Below are 20,920 nucleotides of genomic sequence, written 5' to 3'. Positions count from 1 at the left end.
AATACTCCTGTCTCTCAAAGAGTTGGCCATGAAGGGTGATAAGAGTAAAAAGAGAAGTAACATCCTAAGTTTTTTATATTTATCCCTGGGCTTCCAGGTTTTTATTCCTTTTAGACTGGTACAAAGTATCCTAGTACAAAGCACATTAGACAAGTGTTAAATGTATAATCATGAATAAAACATGAACCAACCGAGAAGCCATAATCACTGATAAAAGTTGAAGATGAGAATAAGTAGGCTCCATTTATCAAGTGGGTTATTTAATACCTAAACACTATGGTAGTTTAAAAGAAATTTACCTAACTCTTCAGCCACACTATTTCTCTTTCACACTTAGGCCAAGCCAAAAATATTCTACAGCTATGGAATTTTCAACATTGTTATTACCTTTAATTCTAATTTCTACCATCCGAAATACTTTTTTTAAGATACCCCCAAAAGAATTCAGCTTAAAAAGGTCTACTCTAAAGTAAAAAAAAACTGATATTGAGGATATAGATAAAGTATGTTGTTGGATCTCATGAACCTCTCAATACAACAGCTATACTTCCCATGACCGTAAAGCTTTGCTGCTTCTACCACCAAAGCAGCCCACACCAGGTTCTTGGGCTGTGGCATAAGTGTCACTAAGAAATTCTGGGGTTCTCCAAGAGGATTGTGTATTTAGGAAATAGAAATCCTAAAATGTTTTCTTGAGCAAAAACAAACAAACCAAAATCCACTTTTTTTGTCTCTTAGATATGCAAGTAGAATTTAAACTCCTTGAGGGCAGGGAGTGACATATTTCTTACCTCTTTCTTTGGTGATTCCTGACAAATAGTAGTACCTTAAATACTTGTTGAATTGAATGGAATGTCTCCTTCCTTGCCTTTGGCTATTGGCTTCCCTAACTTCCTTCAAATACCAGAGGCAGCTGGTAGTGCAAAAAAAAAAAAAAAAAGAGTGCTGGGCCTAGAGTGGGGAAGACCTGAATTCAAATCTGACCTCAGACACTTACTGTATGACTCTAGGCAAATCTTTCCACCTCTGTTTGCCTCAGTTTTCTCAACAGTAATATGGGGATAACAGTAGGTTCCACCTAACAGAATTGTGAGGATTAGGTGAAAAAATATTTGTTTAAAAAAAAGTGCTTAGCATAGTACCTGACACTTAGTAGGAACATTATATATATATACATACATATATGTGTGTGTGTATATATATATATATATATATATATATATGCCTTACTGCTAGTACCTTCACTGTGAGAACACCTCCCATTTACAGCATACATAGCTTGCATGTATATATGCCTCCCTATTAAAATGGGAGCTCTTTGAAGATGTGATGTTTTTCTATTCTTTGTTATCCTAGCACCTAGCCCAGTGCCTTTCACACAGTAAGTGCTTAATAAATGCTCACCGACTAACAGAATTTAATCCTAGCATTCCACTTCCAAGCTAAATTTTATGAGTAAGAAGTTTGTAGAATGAGCTAGATTTCAGTGTTAAATAAGGAGATCTAAGTATTACCAATTAAAATTTTTGTTTTAATGATCAAAACAAAGATCAATCCAAATCAATTTACAAAATCAACTAATACTGAAAAGCAGAAATATCAAGATAATAGGATTTACTACCAAGGCTTACTAGAAGGCAAAATCATAGAATCACAGGTTTTTGATATTTTTTTCTATGAATACTACTTTATTTTTCCCAATTGCATGTAAAATAATTTTAACATTCAATTTTTTTAAAATTTTGAGTTCCAAATTCCAAGTATACCATCATATCATTTGCCAAGAGCAAAGTTTTGTTTCCTCATTGCCTACTCAATTCCATCAATTTCTTTTTCTTCTCTTATTGCTATAGCTAGCATTTGTAGAACCATATTGAATAATAGTCATAATAATGGGCATCCTTGCTTCATCCCTGATCTTATTGGGAAGGTTTTTAGCATATGCCCATTACAGATTGTTGATTTTTTAAAAACTTTTTTTTTCCACTGAGACCCTCCCTCCTGCCTTTCCACTTCCCCTCTTAGGGCCAGTTTGGTATACCTCAGTTCCCATTTTTAGCAACTTAATGTGTTACACTTCACAAGAACATCTTTGCCTTAGTAAGGAACATAAAAGAATAAAATAGTAATGGAGGAACTTCAGGCATTATTGGGGGAGATATTCTTCAAATGATATCTCTGATTATCCTAGCTCTTCTTATGAGTAACCTAGTATAAGACGAACATAACCCTATTTTGAAATAAGGCATGCCAATTCCTAGCCTAGAGCTCTGACCTTTTTCTAATTTCTGTTCCCTGTTTATGTGTTTTCTTGGTGATCGTCCTCAAGAATGAAGGACCATGAGCAACAATTACAACGACAACGACAACAACTGTCCAGTTATTCCTTCCACATCATAGGGGTTAGGGGTGTGGTGCCCCTGTGATCTAGAAAATCTGCATAAAAAATTTTGGCTCTCTCTTTGTACCAGAGAAGTCTGAATTACTATGGTATTAAAAAAATAAAATATGCTGATATTATACAAAGTTACATGTATATTTTATGCATTTCTGAGTTTCTAAACTTTTTCTGTAGCATCTGCTTGCCTTCATGTGTCATCTGCTGCTTCTGCAAATCTCCCCCAAAATTCCCATTTAATTTCTTATGCCAACCTGTGATATATCAAAACCACAATCGGGAAAGTTGTGATGTGGAAGGGATAACTGTAGGTCATAAAATTTTAAGGTAGGGATTATTAAGCTTTTTTGAATTATTGACCTTTATGATTACCCTCATTTTACAGACAAAGAAATTGAGGCAGAAAGAGGTTAAGTGACTTGCCCAGCTTCACACAGCTAGTGTTTGGAGCATGTTTAAACAAAGGTCTTTCTGCCTCCAAGTATAATGTTCTATTGACTTAGACACCTAATTCCCTTTTCAGATTAATATTCTTAAATTAACAAAATACAATAAATACAAAGGATGACAAAGGCAATGAATTATATTGAAATAGTTCTTTAAAAAAAAGTTCACAAACCCAAGATTAAGTGGTAAAGAAACCCCATTTCAGAGAGAGATATAAATAGGTCCTTGATGTGTCTTTTTTTTTTCCTTGAAGGATAAAAAGAGAGGAGGTGGGGAGGAACAATTCTTCTGTTAGCTCATCTAGAAAACATTTCTTCTTCTAGGCCAATCAGAGTCAGCTCCTAAGAAGATTCCTATTCTTGAGATGTGAGCAATCAGGTCTGTAAAGATTCTAGTAGCACTTCTGTTAGGTCAAATTGTGTTGAATAAACCTGGGATTTAACATAGAAAAACAATTTTCCCAAGCCGTCCTTTCACAGATAGGCTCCTGGGAACCATTAAGAATTAGACTTTCCCTTTAGTTCTTATGCTTCCCAGAAACTACCAATTTCCATAAATTGTTATTAATAACAATTTCAGATACCACAGACTCCAGTGGTAGCCCAAGAGACCAATTCTATCTACTTTCAGTTTTTGCTAATTCAACAAAGGAATTTGCAGTGTTATCAGAGACTTCCCAAACTCCACAAACCATTGTATTGTAATTACATGTAATATTAACCTCAGTTAAACTTGTGGGGAGGTATCATTTGATCAGTTTTTACATAATTATTGAAAATCAATTACTTATGTGTCTCTGATATTCAGAGGGAAAATACAAAATTCACCAATAAACAAGCATTAGGTGCAATATGTAATGCACTGTGCTAGCTGCTGGGGACACAGGAACAAAAATTAAACAGTCCCTGTCTTCAAGGAACTTACTTTCTGTTGAAGAAGACATGTTTATTTATAATTATATGAGGTCTCATTGCAGGGTGCCTCCATGTTAGGAGATCTGGGCACAAACAGGTCAACCCCTCTCACACAATTATATTTAAAATACATATGAAATAAAAGTAAGATCATGAGAAGGTAGAGAGACACCAACAGCTGGGAAGTAGGGGTTCACAAAAGTTTCCATGTATCAAGTGTTATTTGTATTGAGCCTGGAAGAAAACTAGGGATTCTAGATGGTGAACACAAGGAGAGAGTGAATTACAGGAATGCGGAACCAGCACAAAGACACAGAGAGTAAGCTAGACAGAATTAAAGCAATGATGAAAAGTATGTAGAAAAGACCCCCTCTATGGTAACCCTCCGTAGTAGTTGGCCATTATGAAAATCAGCCGATATTGAAATAAGTGCTAACAATGGGAATTAAATGCCCTATGCCCTGGAAGCTTAGAAAAAAGGCAGGATATGAGTATGCCCTAAGCAACAAGTTTGGGGACATAGTCATGCTAGCATTATCATATGATTTCTTCTTTTGAAGTGAGATAATAAAGGACATGGGAGGATTTATATATATTTTTGTTAGCCTCAGCCTATCTTTTATGGTAAACCTCAAATTTCCTGCCCGTTGATTTTCTTTGCATGTGATCATGGGTCACAGGTATTCCTTGAAGAAGTGAAGAAAGGAGTTAGTAGATGGGTTTCATACATAAGTAGGCCCAAAGACTACAAGACATATTATTTCATGGGGCATTGGGTCATCATCTATCATTACAATATTGACAAGTATTTACAAAAATATTATGGAAATAATGGAAGTTTATGCACCAAAATCAATCAGATTGTGAAGATGAAATGGAAGAGAAATTCTCTGAAGAGCTTGATGAGACAACATATACTCTGATACTTGGTGACTTCATTATAAAGGTGAGAAAAGGTAAGGAAAGGGAGAAATATATGTGGAAAAGTGGTTCAAGAGAAAGAAATGAGAAAGGATAAAATTTTTTACAATGTACAGAATCTTTACATATCTATATAATGAACAGTTTCTTTGAAAAAATTGTTGACACTGGATATGGAAGCACTAAATAACATCACAAAGACTGAAACTAGCTACATTTTAAAAGATAGAAAAAAGACTTTTTAATGATGATGTGGGAGTTATCCCTGAATTGTAGGATCATAGATAGAGACCCAGAAGAGACCTTAGAGACCATTTATTCCTAAACCTTCATTTTAAAAACAAAGAACAAGCCATGAGACTGAATAAGTAAGGTTTACAGTCAGACTATAATCATAGTAATGGTCAAAATATACAATAAACAATCAAAATAATGATACTGAGAAAAAGACATGGCTTTTAATTTTAGATATTTGACTGAGTTATTTAAATGTTATTAACATAAAAGTAGTAAATACATAATGGAAAGGACATTGATGTGGACTATAATGATTTTATACAGAAGTTAGTTACAGAAATTATGATGATATAAACTATTATAATTAGCATATATCAATTTTCACAAGGAGACCAAAATAACCTAGGAAATACCTTCGATAACATCCTCCTGATGTTGTTGTATGGTGTGACAAGGTGTGCAACACAACTTCCTCCAAAGACCTGAAGATAAATAGCACACAGAAGGCAATAGGGGAAGGGAAGGGAATAAGTATTTATAGAGCACCTATTATATGCCAGGCACTGTGCTAAGTGATTGACAAATATTATCTCATTTGATCCTCACAACTCTGTGATCAAAGTACTGTTATCATCCTCATTTTTCAGTTTCAGAAACTGAGGCAAACGGAGGTTAAATAACTTGCTAAGGGTCACACAGCTAGTAAATATTTGAGGATGGATTTGAATTCAGGTATTCCTGCTCCAGGTCCATCACTTTATCCACTGTGTTATCTAGCTTCCCACAATGGAAAACAGCAGGGTGAGCAATTATTAGCTTACAACATATAGCCTACAAGGAACTCTGAAGAAGACCAGGAGTAAAATATCCTATCAAGGAACTGCATGAAAGAAAGTGAAGAGGGGTTAATCATGTGGACAAATGGACAGGCAGAGCATTCCATCAGTACCTTTGGGCTGTTGGGAGAAACTGAAGAGGGGCATGAGGACGTTGGCTGTGTGGCAAAATTTAGGGGAAAACATAGGTTAGAATCACGTAGTATTAGATAGGTTATAATCTGCATCTATGGAGGAGATCTAAACTGATGAGATCACAGACACATTTGAGTATTGGTGTAGTTCCTGCTGTCACCTTCTTGCTGATTCAAAGCATTTAATATGATGAAGATGTGGAAATGTGGTTGCTCAACTTGTTGGGTTATCAAAATAAATAGACAGTGAGTGAGGGCTAAGAGACTCTTCATGAATAAAGTGCATGAGTTTTCATGTATAGATTTAGGGACAGCTACTTTGACAGTTTTGAGGGCTTTTTACTTCCTTCATGATTTTCTAGCTGTATTTTTTTTTATTGTTGATATTATAAGTGATTCCTGATAAGCAAGGCATTAATTGTACCAATAGCCATATACTTCCTTTCCCCAGATCTCTATTACTTCCAAAGAATGGTGCCACATATTACACAGTAAATTTTAAAAGAAGTTTAAATAATTAAGTTCATTAACACTTCTCCATTGATATTTTAAATAAATCTTTGCTACTTTACAATAAAATGAACAAAATTCCAAAGTCAGATTCCAAAACAGACTACTAATTGCCTTTATTTCTACTCATTATTTTTCACTCAGTGATAGACTAAGTTGACAAAATTGAATCTATCTTATCCAAAGTGAATGATTCTTGTGAATTTACTTAGCCATCAATCCTCCTCCTTATTTAATTATGACAACTAAGTTCCCTCTATCTCATTTACTTAAAAAAAGCCTTTAATTAGTTCCCCAAACTGCAGTATAATAATTTTGTACAAAATTTAATCTCTTGAATTCCAATGAGCAGTATGAATATTTTACCACTAGAATAAAAATGCATCATTAAAATTATGAAAGGAAGAAAGTCTAATGCTGCAGAAGAATGAGAATATTTTACAGTAGGTGGGTGTTTTTCCTAGCATTCATTTGGAAATGCATATTCTTTCTCTATAATTTAAGTGCACCCACTTTTAAACAGATTTTTGTATATAAAACAGAAATTAAAAATTGTAGATTGTTTGAATATTGGGGATGAGTAATGTCAACTGCTCCACTCTGAAGTCAAAGCAAGTTTGCTTCCATTCCTACAGCCTCAATTTCCTATTTTCTGTATATCAAATTATTTTATTACAAGACACTTTTTATCCATATAGTACTTATTTTCTAATAGTTGATAAATACATAACTTGGATGGTGGCTTTGGTGCCATGTTAAATGTTCCATGGTGGGTTTGTTATAATTTGCTCCATCCCCTGAGATGGATATGAGATGCTAGAATTGTGCTGAATATGTGTAACACTCATCATTCTACATGGAACATAAGGTTATGTGGGTGAATTACGCTGAATATTACTCAGCAGTGGTCAGTAAGTATCCATACATATGTGCACAACCTATTAAGTTAATATGGTTCCTAACATTTTGGTACTCCATTAGTCTATTTGACTATAATATATATAATACTTGCCTATAAGGCCAAAGAGCATGGGTTTGGCTTTTACCCAGGAATATTCCATCCTGCTTTAGTGGTCCAATACTCAACTTATTTGAAAAGACTGAATGTTGAGAGGAAAGAATAATATGAAGATGCAGTGCATTGAATTTCAAAGAATAGATTTAAATCAGAAAACATGGGTTCAGATTTAGGTCTACTACGCACTGTATGTCCTGCTCTCCTCATCCAAAAAATGAGGTGGTTGGACTAGAGAATTTTTAAGGTTTCTTTCAAGTCTAAGATTTACATGGCTCTAACCAGCACTTAAAAATGAACAGAAGAATGTAAACTCCTTAAAGGCAGAGACTGTTTAATTTTTGTCTTTACAACCTCAGTGTCTAGCATAATGCCTTGCACAAAACTGATGTTTAAAAAGTTAGTTGAATTGAATTTGTTCAATAGGATAAATGCATACATATGCATCTATATATCTATATAAGACATCAAAGACAGTTTGATATTCAGGACACACACAACTGTAGATGCACAAATACACAGTTACAACATATAGAACTCAAAAATTTCTTGGATTTTGCCCTATGGGTAGTTTCCTGGACCTGTGAAGGAGAATTGTTGTCCATTTCCCAGTCAGAAAAATCTTCATGAAAGTGGGGTTATTCCAACAATTTGGAAATCTAGAAGGGGAAAGAACCTAAAGAATAGACCTAAGTAGGGAAAGAGTAGGTTCTCAATAAAAATAAAAAGTGATATGAACAAACAGATGAATGGAAAAGGCTACAGTATTTCTTTCCTTGCTTAATGAAGTATTTTGTTGATGCAATGGGATTTGTATTTATGTAGCCTGTCAGGAGTGCATGCACTAACAGCAATAAACTCCCCATGGAGTATACAGGAATCAGCAAGTTTGAAGAAAGAGCTTGGTTTTAGGCTGGCTCTTTGTCACTCTACTTGGTGATACTGTATATTCTCAGCATGAAATTGGGAGGAAGAATCATAATAATTACAGATTTATGGCTAGAAGAGACCATAAGAGGCCATTTAGTTCAACCTATACAAAAAGAACCTTAACTATCACTTCTCTTGAAGATCTCCAAGGAGTGGGGTGGGATCCTACCATCTCTTGAAGCTGGCTACTCCACTTTTGGAGAGCTCTAATTATCAGAAAGTTTTGCTTGAAACCAATCCTAAATCCCGCCCCCCCCTTTTTTTTGCATTTTCTACTCATTACTCCTAGTATTACCTTTTGGAGCTGAAATGGATGCATTTAATTCTTTCTCTGTATAACATCCCTTCTATCACTTATAAACAGTTACCATTTACCCCACCCTCAAGTTTTCTTTTCTTTAGTTTAAATAAGCCCATTTCTTTCAACAGATCCTCATGGGACACCATCAAGGCCATTCAACACCCATGACACAGTCTAGCTTATCTGTGCCCTCCTTAAACTGTGGTGGCTAGAAATGAACACAACAGTGCAAATGAGTTCCTATAGGAGCAGAGAACAGTGGGACTATTACCTCCCTATTACTTGGACTGAACCACTTTAAGTTACTATTTTAATAGTTTGCTTTAAGCATGAAGAACTCTCAGATCTAAAACACTTAATGTAAATGCCTTAAATAAATTCCAATATTGATGATTTTTTTTCAAATTACCCATCACCTTGGACCATTGCTCCCTTCTGTTAGTCACAGATGAGTGAAAGAGAACTGCATACGACATTAAACCATGACTCAAATCTAGCTGCCTCTGAAATAAGGGCACTCCATGCTTTGGTGAGTTGCCCTAGAATAAGCATATACTTTATGGCTAGTAGAACTGTTTGCACAGTGAGGCAATGTATATACTTTCCAAAGTTCAAAGCCCTTGGTAAAAGCCAATTATTATTTCATTTCCAAACAAAATTTCATGGAAAACAACCAATGAGAAGAGGAACAGCAACTGATTCTAGTGTTTTTAAAAACTCAGCCCTAAAATGGTTCATATATAACTCAACAATTGGTAATTATTATTATTTTCTTTAGAATTTTTTTCCTTCAGTAAAGCTGAAAGATAAAATGTTTTATTTAAAAAAATAATCAAATGGGGATTTTAGGCTGAAGTACTGATTTTTCTCTATACTTATTTTTGTCATCTGAATGATTCATTCCGTCATTTTTCATTCCTTCATTCAAGGAGCATTTCTGCTCCTTGAGGGTGGAGACTTTCATTTTCAACTCTGTATTCCCAGTACTCTGCATGATGTCTTGTGCACAGCAGACATTTGATAAATGCTTGTTGAATTAAATTGAATTGAATACCTTATCATTCTCATCAACAATGTAAAAAAGAATTGAGTGTACCCCACCCTGTGTATAGTATATGATTCCTTCCACTATAATCACTTTATATCACATATACATATGAAGGATAATCAGTAATAGCTTGTGGCATATAAGTGACAAATCAGAGATGTGGATGATCAATACTATAGAAATTCAGGGGAGACATCACTGAGAACTGGAGCCATCAGGAAAATGCAAACAAGAAGGGGTTTTAAGAGGGTAGGACTCAACTTGTCAGCACCTATAAAGCCTAGTTTCCCCTCTTGAGAAGGCCCTGGAGACATGAGCTACAAGGCCACTAGCCTCTTTATGGTGTATTTTCATTTGGGAGAGGTGTTGTTGGGCAAAAGAGGCAAGGGGAAGGTTGAAGAGTATGGTGTGGAAAAGGGCAGGTTTGAGTGGGCAGAGAAAAAAGAGACCCTGGGTAGCTAGGGAGAATAGGGTGCCTGTTAGGGGGTACTAAGTGTCAGGAAGTAGACCTGTAAGGTAAAAAGTAGTGAGCAGTAAAAACAACTTCATCTGCTTCAGAATTATGATTCAGACTGACTAGATCTGTCTCACAATTTTGGGCAGAATAAGTGGGTAATAAATGTTAAATTAATTCTATCATAGATTACCATCAAAGCATATGAAATCTGAGAGCACAGATTAGGATGGGGTTTAGAGAGCAAACGGTTCTGTATACCTTGTTCTTTTGATTAATACTCAAATAATTAAACTCCAAATACTATTAACACATCCTATAGCATTTTGAAGTTTACAAAATGTTTTCTTAACAAAAACTTTGCAAAGAAGAAAATCAAATTTCTAAAAATATCTGTTACCAACAAAGGAAATATCTCTGATTGTATGAATTTGAAGCAAAAGAAAGACAATTGCTGGATCCAAGAAACTTACATTCTACTGTTTTAATGGGGGAAGGTAGCACATAAAAGAAAGCTGAAAGACACCCGTGCACAGGCAACAAAAGAAGACTGGAAAATCAGTTGTGGGGGCACAGCTAGGTGGCACAGTGGATAGAGCACCGGCCCTGGAGTCAGGAGGACCTGAGTTCAAATCCAGACTCACATACATAACACTCACTAGCTGTGTGTGACTCTGGACAAGTCACCTAACCCCAACTGACTTCTTTCTTCACCATGCTCCAGCAGCCTTCTAAACCTGAAAGCTATTTTTTTATCAAAGTGCTCCAAAATCTTTCTTTTCTTGGAATAGTATAACCCCTTCTTCCGACTAGTTGTTTCCTGCTGGAACCTCCATTTTAAGGAAGGACCCCCAAGCCAATCATGTTCGCTCTTTCATTTCTTTCTGGGACCCACTATGGATAATCCAGATTGCTTTTAACACAACATGCAGGGGTATGCTTTCCCCTTTTCACTCCCTCCCCCTTTCATCTTTCTTTTATATTGTCTTCTCCCATTAGAACATTAGGATGTAAGTTCCTTGAGGGCAGAGAAGGTCTTTCTTATACTTCTTTCTGTATCCCTAGGTTTAGCCCAATGCCTTACATATGGTAAACATTTAAGAAATACTTGTAGACTATACAAAAAGAATGACCTAAGGAAGATAAAGAGGGTAGAAAAATACAATCAAGAGAAGTAGAGGGTAGTTGAGAGAGAAGAGAAACAGCAAAATTTGACTGAAATTAAAAATACAACTGAATTTTGATGCCCTGCTCTTACTAATAAAATGTTCCCTCTGGTTTTATTTCTGTAATAATTTTTATAAAATGTGGACTACATGTTACAGTGGATTTGCAATTAGCTAAACCAAACTTTGCCTGTGGTTTAACAGTCCTCGGTCTGGACTTTTTAATACCATCAAAACTCCTTGCAATATGTAACTTCAATAAGATGATAAGGGTTCAAGGAAAAGCCTAACTCTAGTTCTCCATCATACAACAAGAGACTATGGATGAATCCCTTCTGCAATTTGATCTTAACTTTCTATGCCTAAAAACAGGAATTAAGGAACCCGCATCTTTCACAAGGTTGGTATCTCTCAACCTTTACCTCCTGATGGGGAAGATCGTTCCTGATAGAAAAGAGTATAAAACCTTGACTTCACTGCAAGAGATATATGGCTAACTAATTAATTTGTAATAATTTCACATTATATGAGTTTCCAAAGGCCTATAAAAACTTGTTCAAAATTTAAAATAGTAAGGAGGATAGTCCTTGTGAAAATTTAGACTTTGATGAGTTAAAAATTAAAGGGGTTTTATTGCGGCGTTGCAAGTGATGAATATGATGAAACTAGAGAAGCATGGAACACTTTGCTTGAACTGATACAAAGCAAAATAAGTAGAATAAGGAAAACAATCCACACAACGACTACAAAATAAGGTAAATGGAAACAACGACCACACAACCACTGAAAATGAATGTTGTGAAAGTATAAGAACTAACTTGGCTCCAAAGAAAAAATATGTTGACACTGTGCCCCCTCCCCATTCTTTTACAGAGGTATGTGGGTATACACAGGTCTCTTATGTCAGATTTTTTTTTATATATTGATCAGTTTTTATCCATTTTTTTCTCTTCCTCCTTTCTCTCCCCCACCTCACTTTTGGATAAGAAACGATTCTGGGAGAGGGGAGGAAGACTGATACAGTAGAGAAAGTTTAGGTGATAGAAAACAAAAGGTTAATAAAAATTTATTCTAAAATAAAATTAAAAGAATTCTCAGATACTAATGAATGTACATCAACAAAACAAAATGCCATTTATTATGCACAAAATATAGATTTCTATGTTTATATAAATCAAAAAGCAAAAAAAAATTTATTAAAATTTTTAAACAACTCTTTATAAATAAAGGTGATTTAAAGTCTAAAAATAACAAATTATAAAAAACCCTATATTTTCTTTAAAATAACAGCCTTTGATATAAATGAATATACCTAGAAGCTTTTATATTAAATGTGAAGTCATATAAAACCAGAACCTGAGGTAGGTCTTGACATAATGTCTATGTTGATGGATCATCTATCAAGTCATACTCTGTAGCTAGTGAAAAACCCATCACTGTGTATCTCCAAAGGTTTATCCCTTTAACTTCTGCATTTTTGTTTGCTTTGTTCTTTGGCTTCTTTTAACTCCCTCAGAGAACTCAGTATTCTTGGTAACTCTAACATTCATCTTGATGACCCTTCAGAAACCTTGGCCTCCTAATTCCTTCACTTTTTTTAAATCCACTTACCTCACTCTCTTTTATCATGACCTTCCTTGTCTCTTTATCCAGCCTGGACCTTTCCATAGGCCAACCTAATGAACCAATAACTAGCATATGTAATCCTCTTGAATGACCACTTGATTCTAATTTGCTGATCCCTGGCCCTGGGTAATTCCCAGCTGTAGCTGCTTATCCTTGCTGCTCCCAGGCTAAGTGACAGGGGAGAATTAAATATTGCAGATTGTATGCAGTACAAATTCAAGTTTTATAACCTGAACTGAGCACTCACTATTGTTCAACGATCCTTTGAATCATTTTTTCTTGCCTCCCAAATTCCTGAGGGATGACTTCCAGACTTTACTCTTCTTCTTAAGCCACATATCCAATTTCCACTTCTGCTTTCTCCAAACATAATCAAACATCCTTTTTTGTTGTTGTTGTGGTTTAGTTGGTATAGTGAGCTCCCTATATCAATGCAGATTAGCAACCGTTTTCCAATTTACAGTCTTAGACAGTGGACTGGGGATAGAGTTCAAGTGATTCTGCCAAGGTCATACAGAAAGTTTGTAACTTGAATCCTGACTCTCTGGTGGATGAATAAGTATATGATCATGACGGATGCTATAAGAAATGAGCTTGATGATCTCAGAAAAAACAAAGATAGACTTGCACAAAATAATGAAAAGTGAAATGAGCAGAACCAAGAGAACCTTATATACAGTAACAGCAATATTGTTTTAAGAACTTTGAGTGACTAAGTCATTTTGACCATTACCCAACATACCCATAATTACCCAAATTAACTACATAAGACATGAACAAAGACACTATCTTCATCCAGAGAAAGAACTGACAAATATTTGCATGTATAGAATGATTTTACATACATACATACATACATACACACACATTCATATTTGTGTCTAATGGTAGCCATCTCTAGGGTGGGGAGGGGTGGGGAAGGAAAAAAATGATAATATTTATAAGGAATACATAATATAAATAAAAATAAATATAAAGAGTTGTACATAATAGATTTGCAGTTTCATGTGCAATAATCTTTTTTTCCATTCTACTATGTTATAGAAATGCTTGTTTTATTTCCTAAATTCAGAATAAATTTTTTAAAAAATGATATAATTTAATGGTCCTATTAACTATTTTAAGGTTTAGATGGGAAGGAAGAATTTGACAAGTGGATAGGCCACCTGGCAGGCACTTCACTATTCATGGTGAGATAGATTGCTATATAATCTTAAAATTCCTCCGAATGGCTGGCAGCACCAGTGGAGAAAGGCTACAGTTGGGATTAACGAAGGTCAGGGATTAAGAAGGCATTGCCATAGCAGACACTTAAAGGTTTATTGCATGAATTGAGGAATGAATGATGGACCCATTAGTCCAAGCTTGAAATATTATGATCATGTTACACTTTTTTCTCTTCATCATTGCCCAAATCCAAATCCAATTATTACCCAAATTTTATACATTCTACTGTCTCTGAAATCTATCATCTCCTTTTCATTCCAACAGATATTGTGTTAGGCTATTCCTTCTTTCTGGATTACTGAAATAATCTCACAACTGTTATTCCTACCTCCAGGTACCCTCTCTTTTATCAAAGAACTACTGCTAAAAACAGCCTTTAAGGTTGCTATCTAAAATGACATCATCTTTAATCATGCCTATCTACTGCCGCCTAAAAACTTCCAATGGCATTATATTGTCTACCAAATCAAGTATAAACACATTAGCTTGGTATTAAAGCTATATCTTGCTCAGACCCAAATCCAGGTCAGTAGGGCTCAGATCATGTGGGACCTTACTTTCTTGGATCAGATTACTTTTAGAGGAGGGAAAGCTTGCAAGTCTCCAACTCTAGGTATCCTTGAAATACTTGAATAACACAATATTCAATATCCTAAGAAAGAAGGAAAAAACCCAAGAGGACAAAAGCTTTACCCAGACATTCCCTCCAGAAAATTGCAGAGCTTGGCCATAACACAAAGCCTGAAGACAAATGGTAGACTGGAAGAATGAGCAAAGACAGCTAAAGGACCCCACCTTAAAGAACTGTTATGGTGACAGGGACAATCAAGAAAAAAACACAGAAGAGAATGACTTCAAAACACTGACAAGAAAAGCCACAAAGGAAAATACTGCTTGGATACAAGTAAAAACAAATTATTTGAAAACAAGAAATGAGTTTTTAAAAAAAAATTGGAAAACGAATTTTTAATCAACAAAATGAAAGTGCAAGAGCAAAAAAAATGTGAAGACAAATTAAAGCAATAGAAGAAAGAACTGCAAAGAGAATTAACAGACTGGCACTAGATATACAAAATCTAACCCAATTGACAAATTTCCTGAAAATTATAATGGATAAAATAGAAAATAATGACTCCTTAAGATATCAAAAAATATTAAAGTCAAAAGACTGCAAAAAGATGAAAATGTAAGGTATCTCATAGCAAAAATAAATGACCTGGAAAACAGATCAAGGAGAGATAATTTAAGAATCACTGGACTATCTGTCACTCCCCCCTCCCCACCCCCTTAAGGAGCCTAGATATCATATTTCAATAAATCACAAAAGGAACTACCAAATCTTGTAAAACAGTACAGAGAAGGAAAATTGAAAGAATCCACCAGATGATACCTGAAAGCAACGCCAAAATGAAACCTTCTAGGAACATTATATCTAAACTCCTGGGATTCTATGTCAAAGAAAAATATACTACAAGTAGACAGAAAGAATTCAAGTACCAAGAAATGATAATCAGGGTCACAGAATATTATGAATCACCATTATTAAGGATGAATAAATTTGAGGTAACATATTCCAGAAGACTTATACCCAAGAATAACTTAACTAGCAAAAATGAGTGTAATATTACTGAGTAAAAATGGATTGTTAATGAAATAGAGGACTTCCAAATATTCTTGCTGAAAAAAAATAGAGCTTCCATGGAATTTCAAAAAATAAGTACAAAAATCAAAAGAAACATAAAAAAGCAAACATGGGCAAGCAATCATAAGCAACTAAATGAGGATAAAATATTTACATTCTAATGTGGGGAGAAGATTTTCACGTTCCCTTTGAATCCTATCATCATCAGAGGTCATTAAAAGGAGTCTAATAAGACAGAGGGACTGGGAGTGATTTGGTTATGTGTTGATAATCTTAAAAGACTGAAAATGAAGGGCAAGAGGAATAGTGTGAAGAGGGGAAAGAAGAGAAAAGTGAGTAAAAATTATTTCGTGTAATTGGGGTATAAAAGCATAGGCTTATACAAACAAGGAGAAAAGGGTGGAAGGACTGGTTGACATGTGAACCTCATTCTCATCTGAACTGGTGAAAGGAGGAAAGTATACCCATACAAAGAGATGAGTACAGAAATGCATTTTGCTCAACAAGTAAACAGGAAAGATAAAGGAGAACAGAAAGGAGGCAATGAGAGGTACAATAAATTAAAGGAGGCATTAGTTGTAGAGGTCTTTAAAGGGGGGGGGGAAGCAAAGATTAAGAACTCATTTCTGGGTGAGGGAAAGAGAAGGACAGGGGAGCAGAAGAAAATAACTCCAAACCTATAGTACTAGTTTTGAGCACACTGATTTCTCACTACCATTTTCTTTATAAAAAGGGGAAAGTAAGCAAAAAGAAGGAAAAGTGTAAGGAAAAGGAAGGAGGGGAAACACACAATTAAAGCTCATAACTGTGATTGTATGAACAAAATCAGTACAGCTAAAATTTGAAGGGAAGCAGGTTAAATGTGGGGAAAAATCCTTACAAGTTTTTCTAATAAAGGTCTAATTTCTAAGATACATAGAGAGCTGATTCAAATTCGTAAGAATAAAGGCCATTCCCCAATTGATAAATGATCATAGTATATGAAGTATCAGTTTTCAGAGGAAGAAATCCAATCTATCAATAGCCATATAAAAAAAGTTTTAAGTTACTAATAATGAGAGAAATGCAAATTAAAACAACCATGAGGTTCTATCTCACACCTATCAGATTAGCAAAAAAATCAAGAAAAAAAAAGAAAAAAGAAATGTACACAATAACTTTAACATATATTTAAAAGGAATAGAAATTTATATATAATAGATTTGTATTTTCATGTACAATCAACTTTTTTTTGTTATACTATGTTATAGAAATGTTTGTTTTATTCCATAAATTAAAAATAAAAAAAATAATTTTAAAAAATTCCGTGGGAAAATAGATATATTCACTATTGGTGGAGCTGTGGACTAATCCAGCTACTGGAAGGTAATTTGGGACCATACCCCCAAATTCACTAAACTTTGCATGCCCTGTGATCCAGCAATAGCACTACTAAGTCTGAACTTCCAAATATATTAAAGAAAGAGGAAAGAAGCCCATATGTACAACAAAATTTATAGTAGTTTTTTTTTTGTAACAGCAAAGAATTAGGAGGTAAATTTATATCCATAAATTTTGGAATGGCTGAAGAAATTATGGTATAAAGATGTGATGGAATATTATTGTAAGAAATGGTGAAAGAGAAGATTTCTAACAATCTGTATGAATTAATACATAGTGAAGTAAACCTAATGATAAGGACAATTTATACAATAACAAAAATTTAAAGACAGACAACTATGGAAGACCTAAGAACTTCCATCAGTGAAGTGATCAATCATGATTCCAACAGACTCATGACGGAATATACTAACCATGTCCTGAGGTAGAGTTGATTAATTCAGAGTATAGATTAGACATTTTTTTTTGGACATGGTAAGTACAGGAATTTTTCTTCATTATACATGTTTGTAACAAGAGCTTTGCTTTTCTTTGAAATAAGAAAAGGATTTTCAATGATTGAAAAAAATAAAATTTGATTAAAAATACCTTGTGCTAAGGCAAAATTTATATCATATGTCACAATAAGTTGCAAATGTACATATGAACTAAATATAAAAGATAATGTCATAAAATTAGAGGAAGGGGAAGTAAATACACTTTATAATTATGGCTAGCGAGGTATAGAGATGATAATAGGAGATAAAATGAGAAATTACAATTACATGAAATCAAACAGCTTTTCAAAAATAAAATAAAAAGTAGTCAGTTAAAAATGCAGTTAACTAGGAATAAGTCTTGATAGCAATATCTTTGAAAAGGTTTGGCATCAAAGATATATAGGAAAATGATACAAATATTTTACAACAAGAACAATTCCCTAACAGATAAATGGTCACAGGGCAAGAATAGGCAATTGCCAAAAGAGGAAAGAAAAGTTATCAGAAACCATATGAAAAATGCTCCTAATCACACAAATTTAAATAACTCTTAAGATTACACTTCACAACCAACCAATTGATAAAGATGGCAAGAGACAAAATTGGCAAATGTTGGAAGGGACATAAGGAAACATGCATACTAACACACTTGGTGGAATTATGAAATAATCCAACACTTCTGAAAAAACAATTTGGAACTACTTCTTCAATCCCAAATTCCTTTTGATCATTCTGATACTGGGCATATATCCCAATGAGGGCAAAGACAGAGGGAAAGAACATAGATGTACAAAAAATATTTAGTGTAATACTTTTTGTTTTAGTAAAGAATTGGAAGCAAAGTGGGTGTCCAATTATTGGGAAATGGCTAACCAAACTGTTGCATATAAATGTAATATTTCTCATCGATGCAGTAACTGATCATGATTTCAAAGACTGATGATAAAGCATATGATGAAGCATATATGATGAAGCATGCCCCCTATCTCTTGGCACAAAGATGGTAGAATCTAGGTATAGAACCATGCATTTTCAGATATAAACAAGATATTAACTTATTTTATTTGACTATATGTATTTGTTACTAATGGGAGTTTTTTTTTTGAAGCAAAGTCTTTAAAAAAAAGATTAAAAATTTATTTAAAATTTTAAAAAGGACCTCACTTGTCTGTCAAATCACTCAATGACCTAAGCTTAACTTCAATAGTCAAGTGAAAAAGATGCTTAGATCTGGTGATGTGCTACAATGGAAAGAGTGACTAACTTGGACTTATAGAATTTGAGGTCAAATCTTGTATCTGCCATTAAGTGCTTACATGACCTTGGACAAATCATGTAAGCTCTCTGGCCCTCAGTTTGCTCATCTGTGAATAGAGAATGGTGGTCTAAATCACCTCTAAAGTTACTTTCAGTTTTGGATCTATGATCTATTCTATAACCTTTCCAAATAAGTCAGTATGCCCATAAAGGACTATCTTCTTTGACATTTTATGAATGATTCACTAAAATTTGCCAATGCAACAATAGCCTCAGAGTAATTGATTTTATGTTTCCATTAGTACATTTTTTTTTGTTCTAGATTTAAATATCTGGTCAAGAGAAAGACAATATGTATTTTAATGTAATTTTCAAATCAGCAATAAACACATTTTTATACCTTTAGCTATTACTTCCATTTTTCCTTCACAGATCATATTCAGAAATCAGTTTTACTGATTTTCTTGATTTTAAATCCCTGTTCATACTTTTACATGATTATAAAAGGAAAGATATTCATTTCTAGTGATCTCCCCTCTGACATTACAAAGGTTACTTTCTAATAAATAGTAAGGTATTAGAACAATGATAAAAACTGCAAACTGTATACTTATCTCCAAATTCATAATAATTGTATATACTTGTAGGTAGGAAGATATGGATAACTTAGAGCTCCAAGAATGCCTGTGTATGTACAGGAATGTCTTGTATTTTTTTCTTGAATTTATTTTCTATTCTGTTGTGACACATAATTTTTCCAAATACCAACTGGGATTGTAATTATAAATTGCTGCTAATCAGGTTAGTCAGAGGATACTAAGAAGCATAGATTTCAGACTTAACACTAATTTAATTTTTCCTCATGTAAATGAGAGATATCTGTCTAACAATTGGGTTAATACTCTCCTAGAAAAACTGAAAAAATATTTATAATGATATTCTTACTATAAATGAAATGAGATGACATAAAGAACTTGCAGCAAAAAAGAAGAATAGATTAAAGATTCTTATCACTGGTACATTAAAAAAGAAGTTCAATCAAGCAACAAATATGCATTAAGCACCTACAGTGTGCTGGAGGTACAAATAAGATGAAATGACTGTTTCTCTAAATGAGCTTATATTCCAATGTGTGATCCAATAAGTGCATATAAATATATACAGAATAAATGTAAATAGATATTAAAACTAAATTTAAAGTAGATAAATGCAAGGCAGAAGAAGGGAAGACACTAGCAGTTAGGGGGAATTAGGAAAAGTTTAATGTAGAAAGTAATGATTGAGTTCAATCTTGAAGGAAAAGAAGAATTTAAAGAGGTGAAAGTGAGGTACATTTAAGGAATGGGAGGCTTGCAATGACATAGAGACAGGATAGGGAGTTCTGTGTATGAGGAACAGAAACAAGGCCAGTTTGGTTGGAATCCAGAGTGTGAGCAAGGGAGTAATGTCTAGTGAGGTTAGATCTAGGGTGTGAAAGACTCTAAAAACTAAACAAAGGAATTTAAATTTGAACCTTAAGATAATGGAATAGGCAAATGACATGGATAGATATGCAGTTAAAGAAAATCACTCTGGTTGCTATGGGGAGGATGAACTAGAATGGGGAGAGACTAGAGGAAGGTAGACGAAAAGGAGACATTGCAGTAATCTAGGTGAGAGGTAGCAAGATCCTGAACCATGGTGTGGACTGTATGAGTAGAAGGAAGGTTTGTATTTGAGAAGTACTATGCAGACTGTGTGCCCAAAGAACTATCATTTCATGGGCCATGCACTTTTCCTTAGGAGTATAAGCAAACACAAAACTATAAAAATAATTGCAACTTATCCTAACTCTTAAAACCTTCCCCACTGTTACTTCCCATACGTCTTCTTATGAAGAGAGTTTATTTCATTAATTATACATGACTCTCTATTGCATAGCACAGTGCCTGGCTCATAGTGGGTGCTTAGTGAAAAAAAAAACAACTTGATTGATTGATGTAATGTACATTTCTCCTA

The 20,920-nt window shown here is 34.3% G+C and overlaps 1 protein-coding gene across 2 annotated transcripts in view; it reads right to left on the bottom strand.

The window, feature by feature from the left end:
* The window catches only part of UNC13C (unc-13 homolog C), a 669,423-nt gene that overhangs the window by 147,205 nt on the left and 501,298 nt on the right, over nt 1-20,920 (bottom strand). The gene's annotated exons all lie outside the window — the stretch shown is intronic.

Source organism: Vombatus ursinus, unplaced genomic scaffold, assembly GCF_900497805.2.
Source record: "Vombatus ursinus unplaced genomic scaffold, bare-nosed wombat genome assembly UNPS02014848.1, whole genome shotgun sequence".
Lineage (NCBI taxonomy): Eukaryota > Metazoa > Chordata > Mammalia > Diprotodontia > Vombatidae > Vombatus > Vombatus ursinus.
The sequence above is the reverse complement of the archived record's forward strand: the minus strand, read 5'-3'. Positions and strand labels throughout refer to the sequence as shown.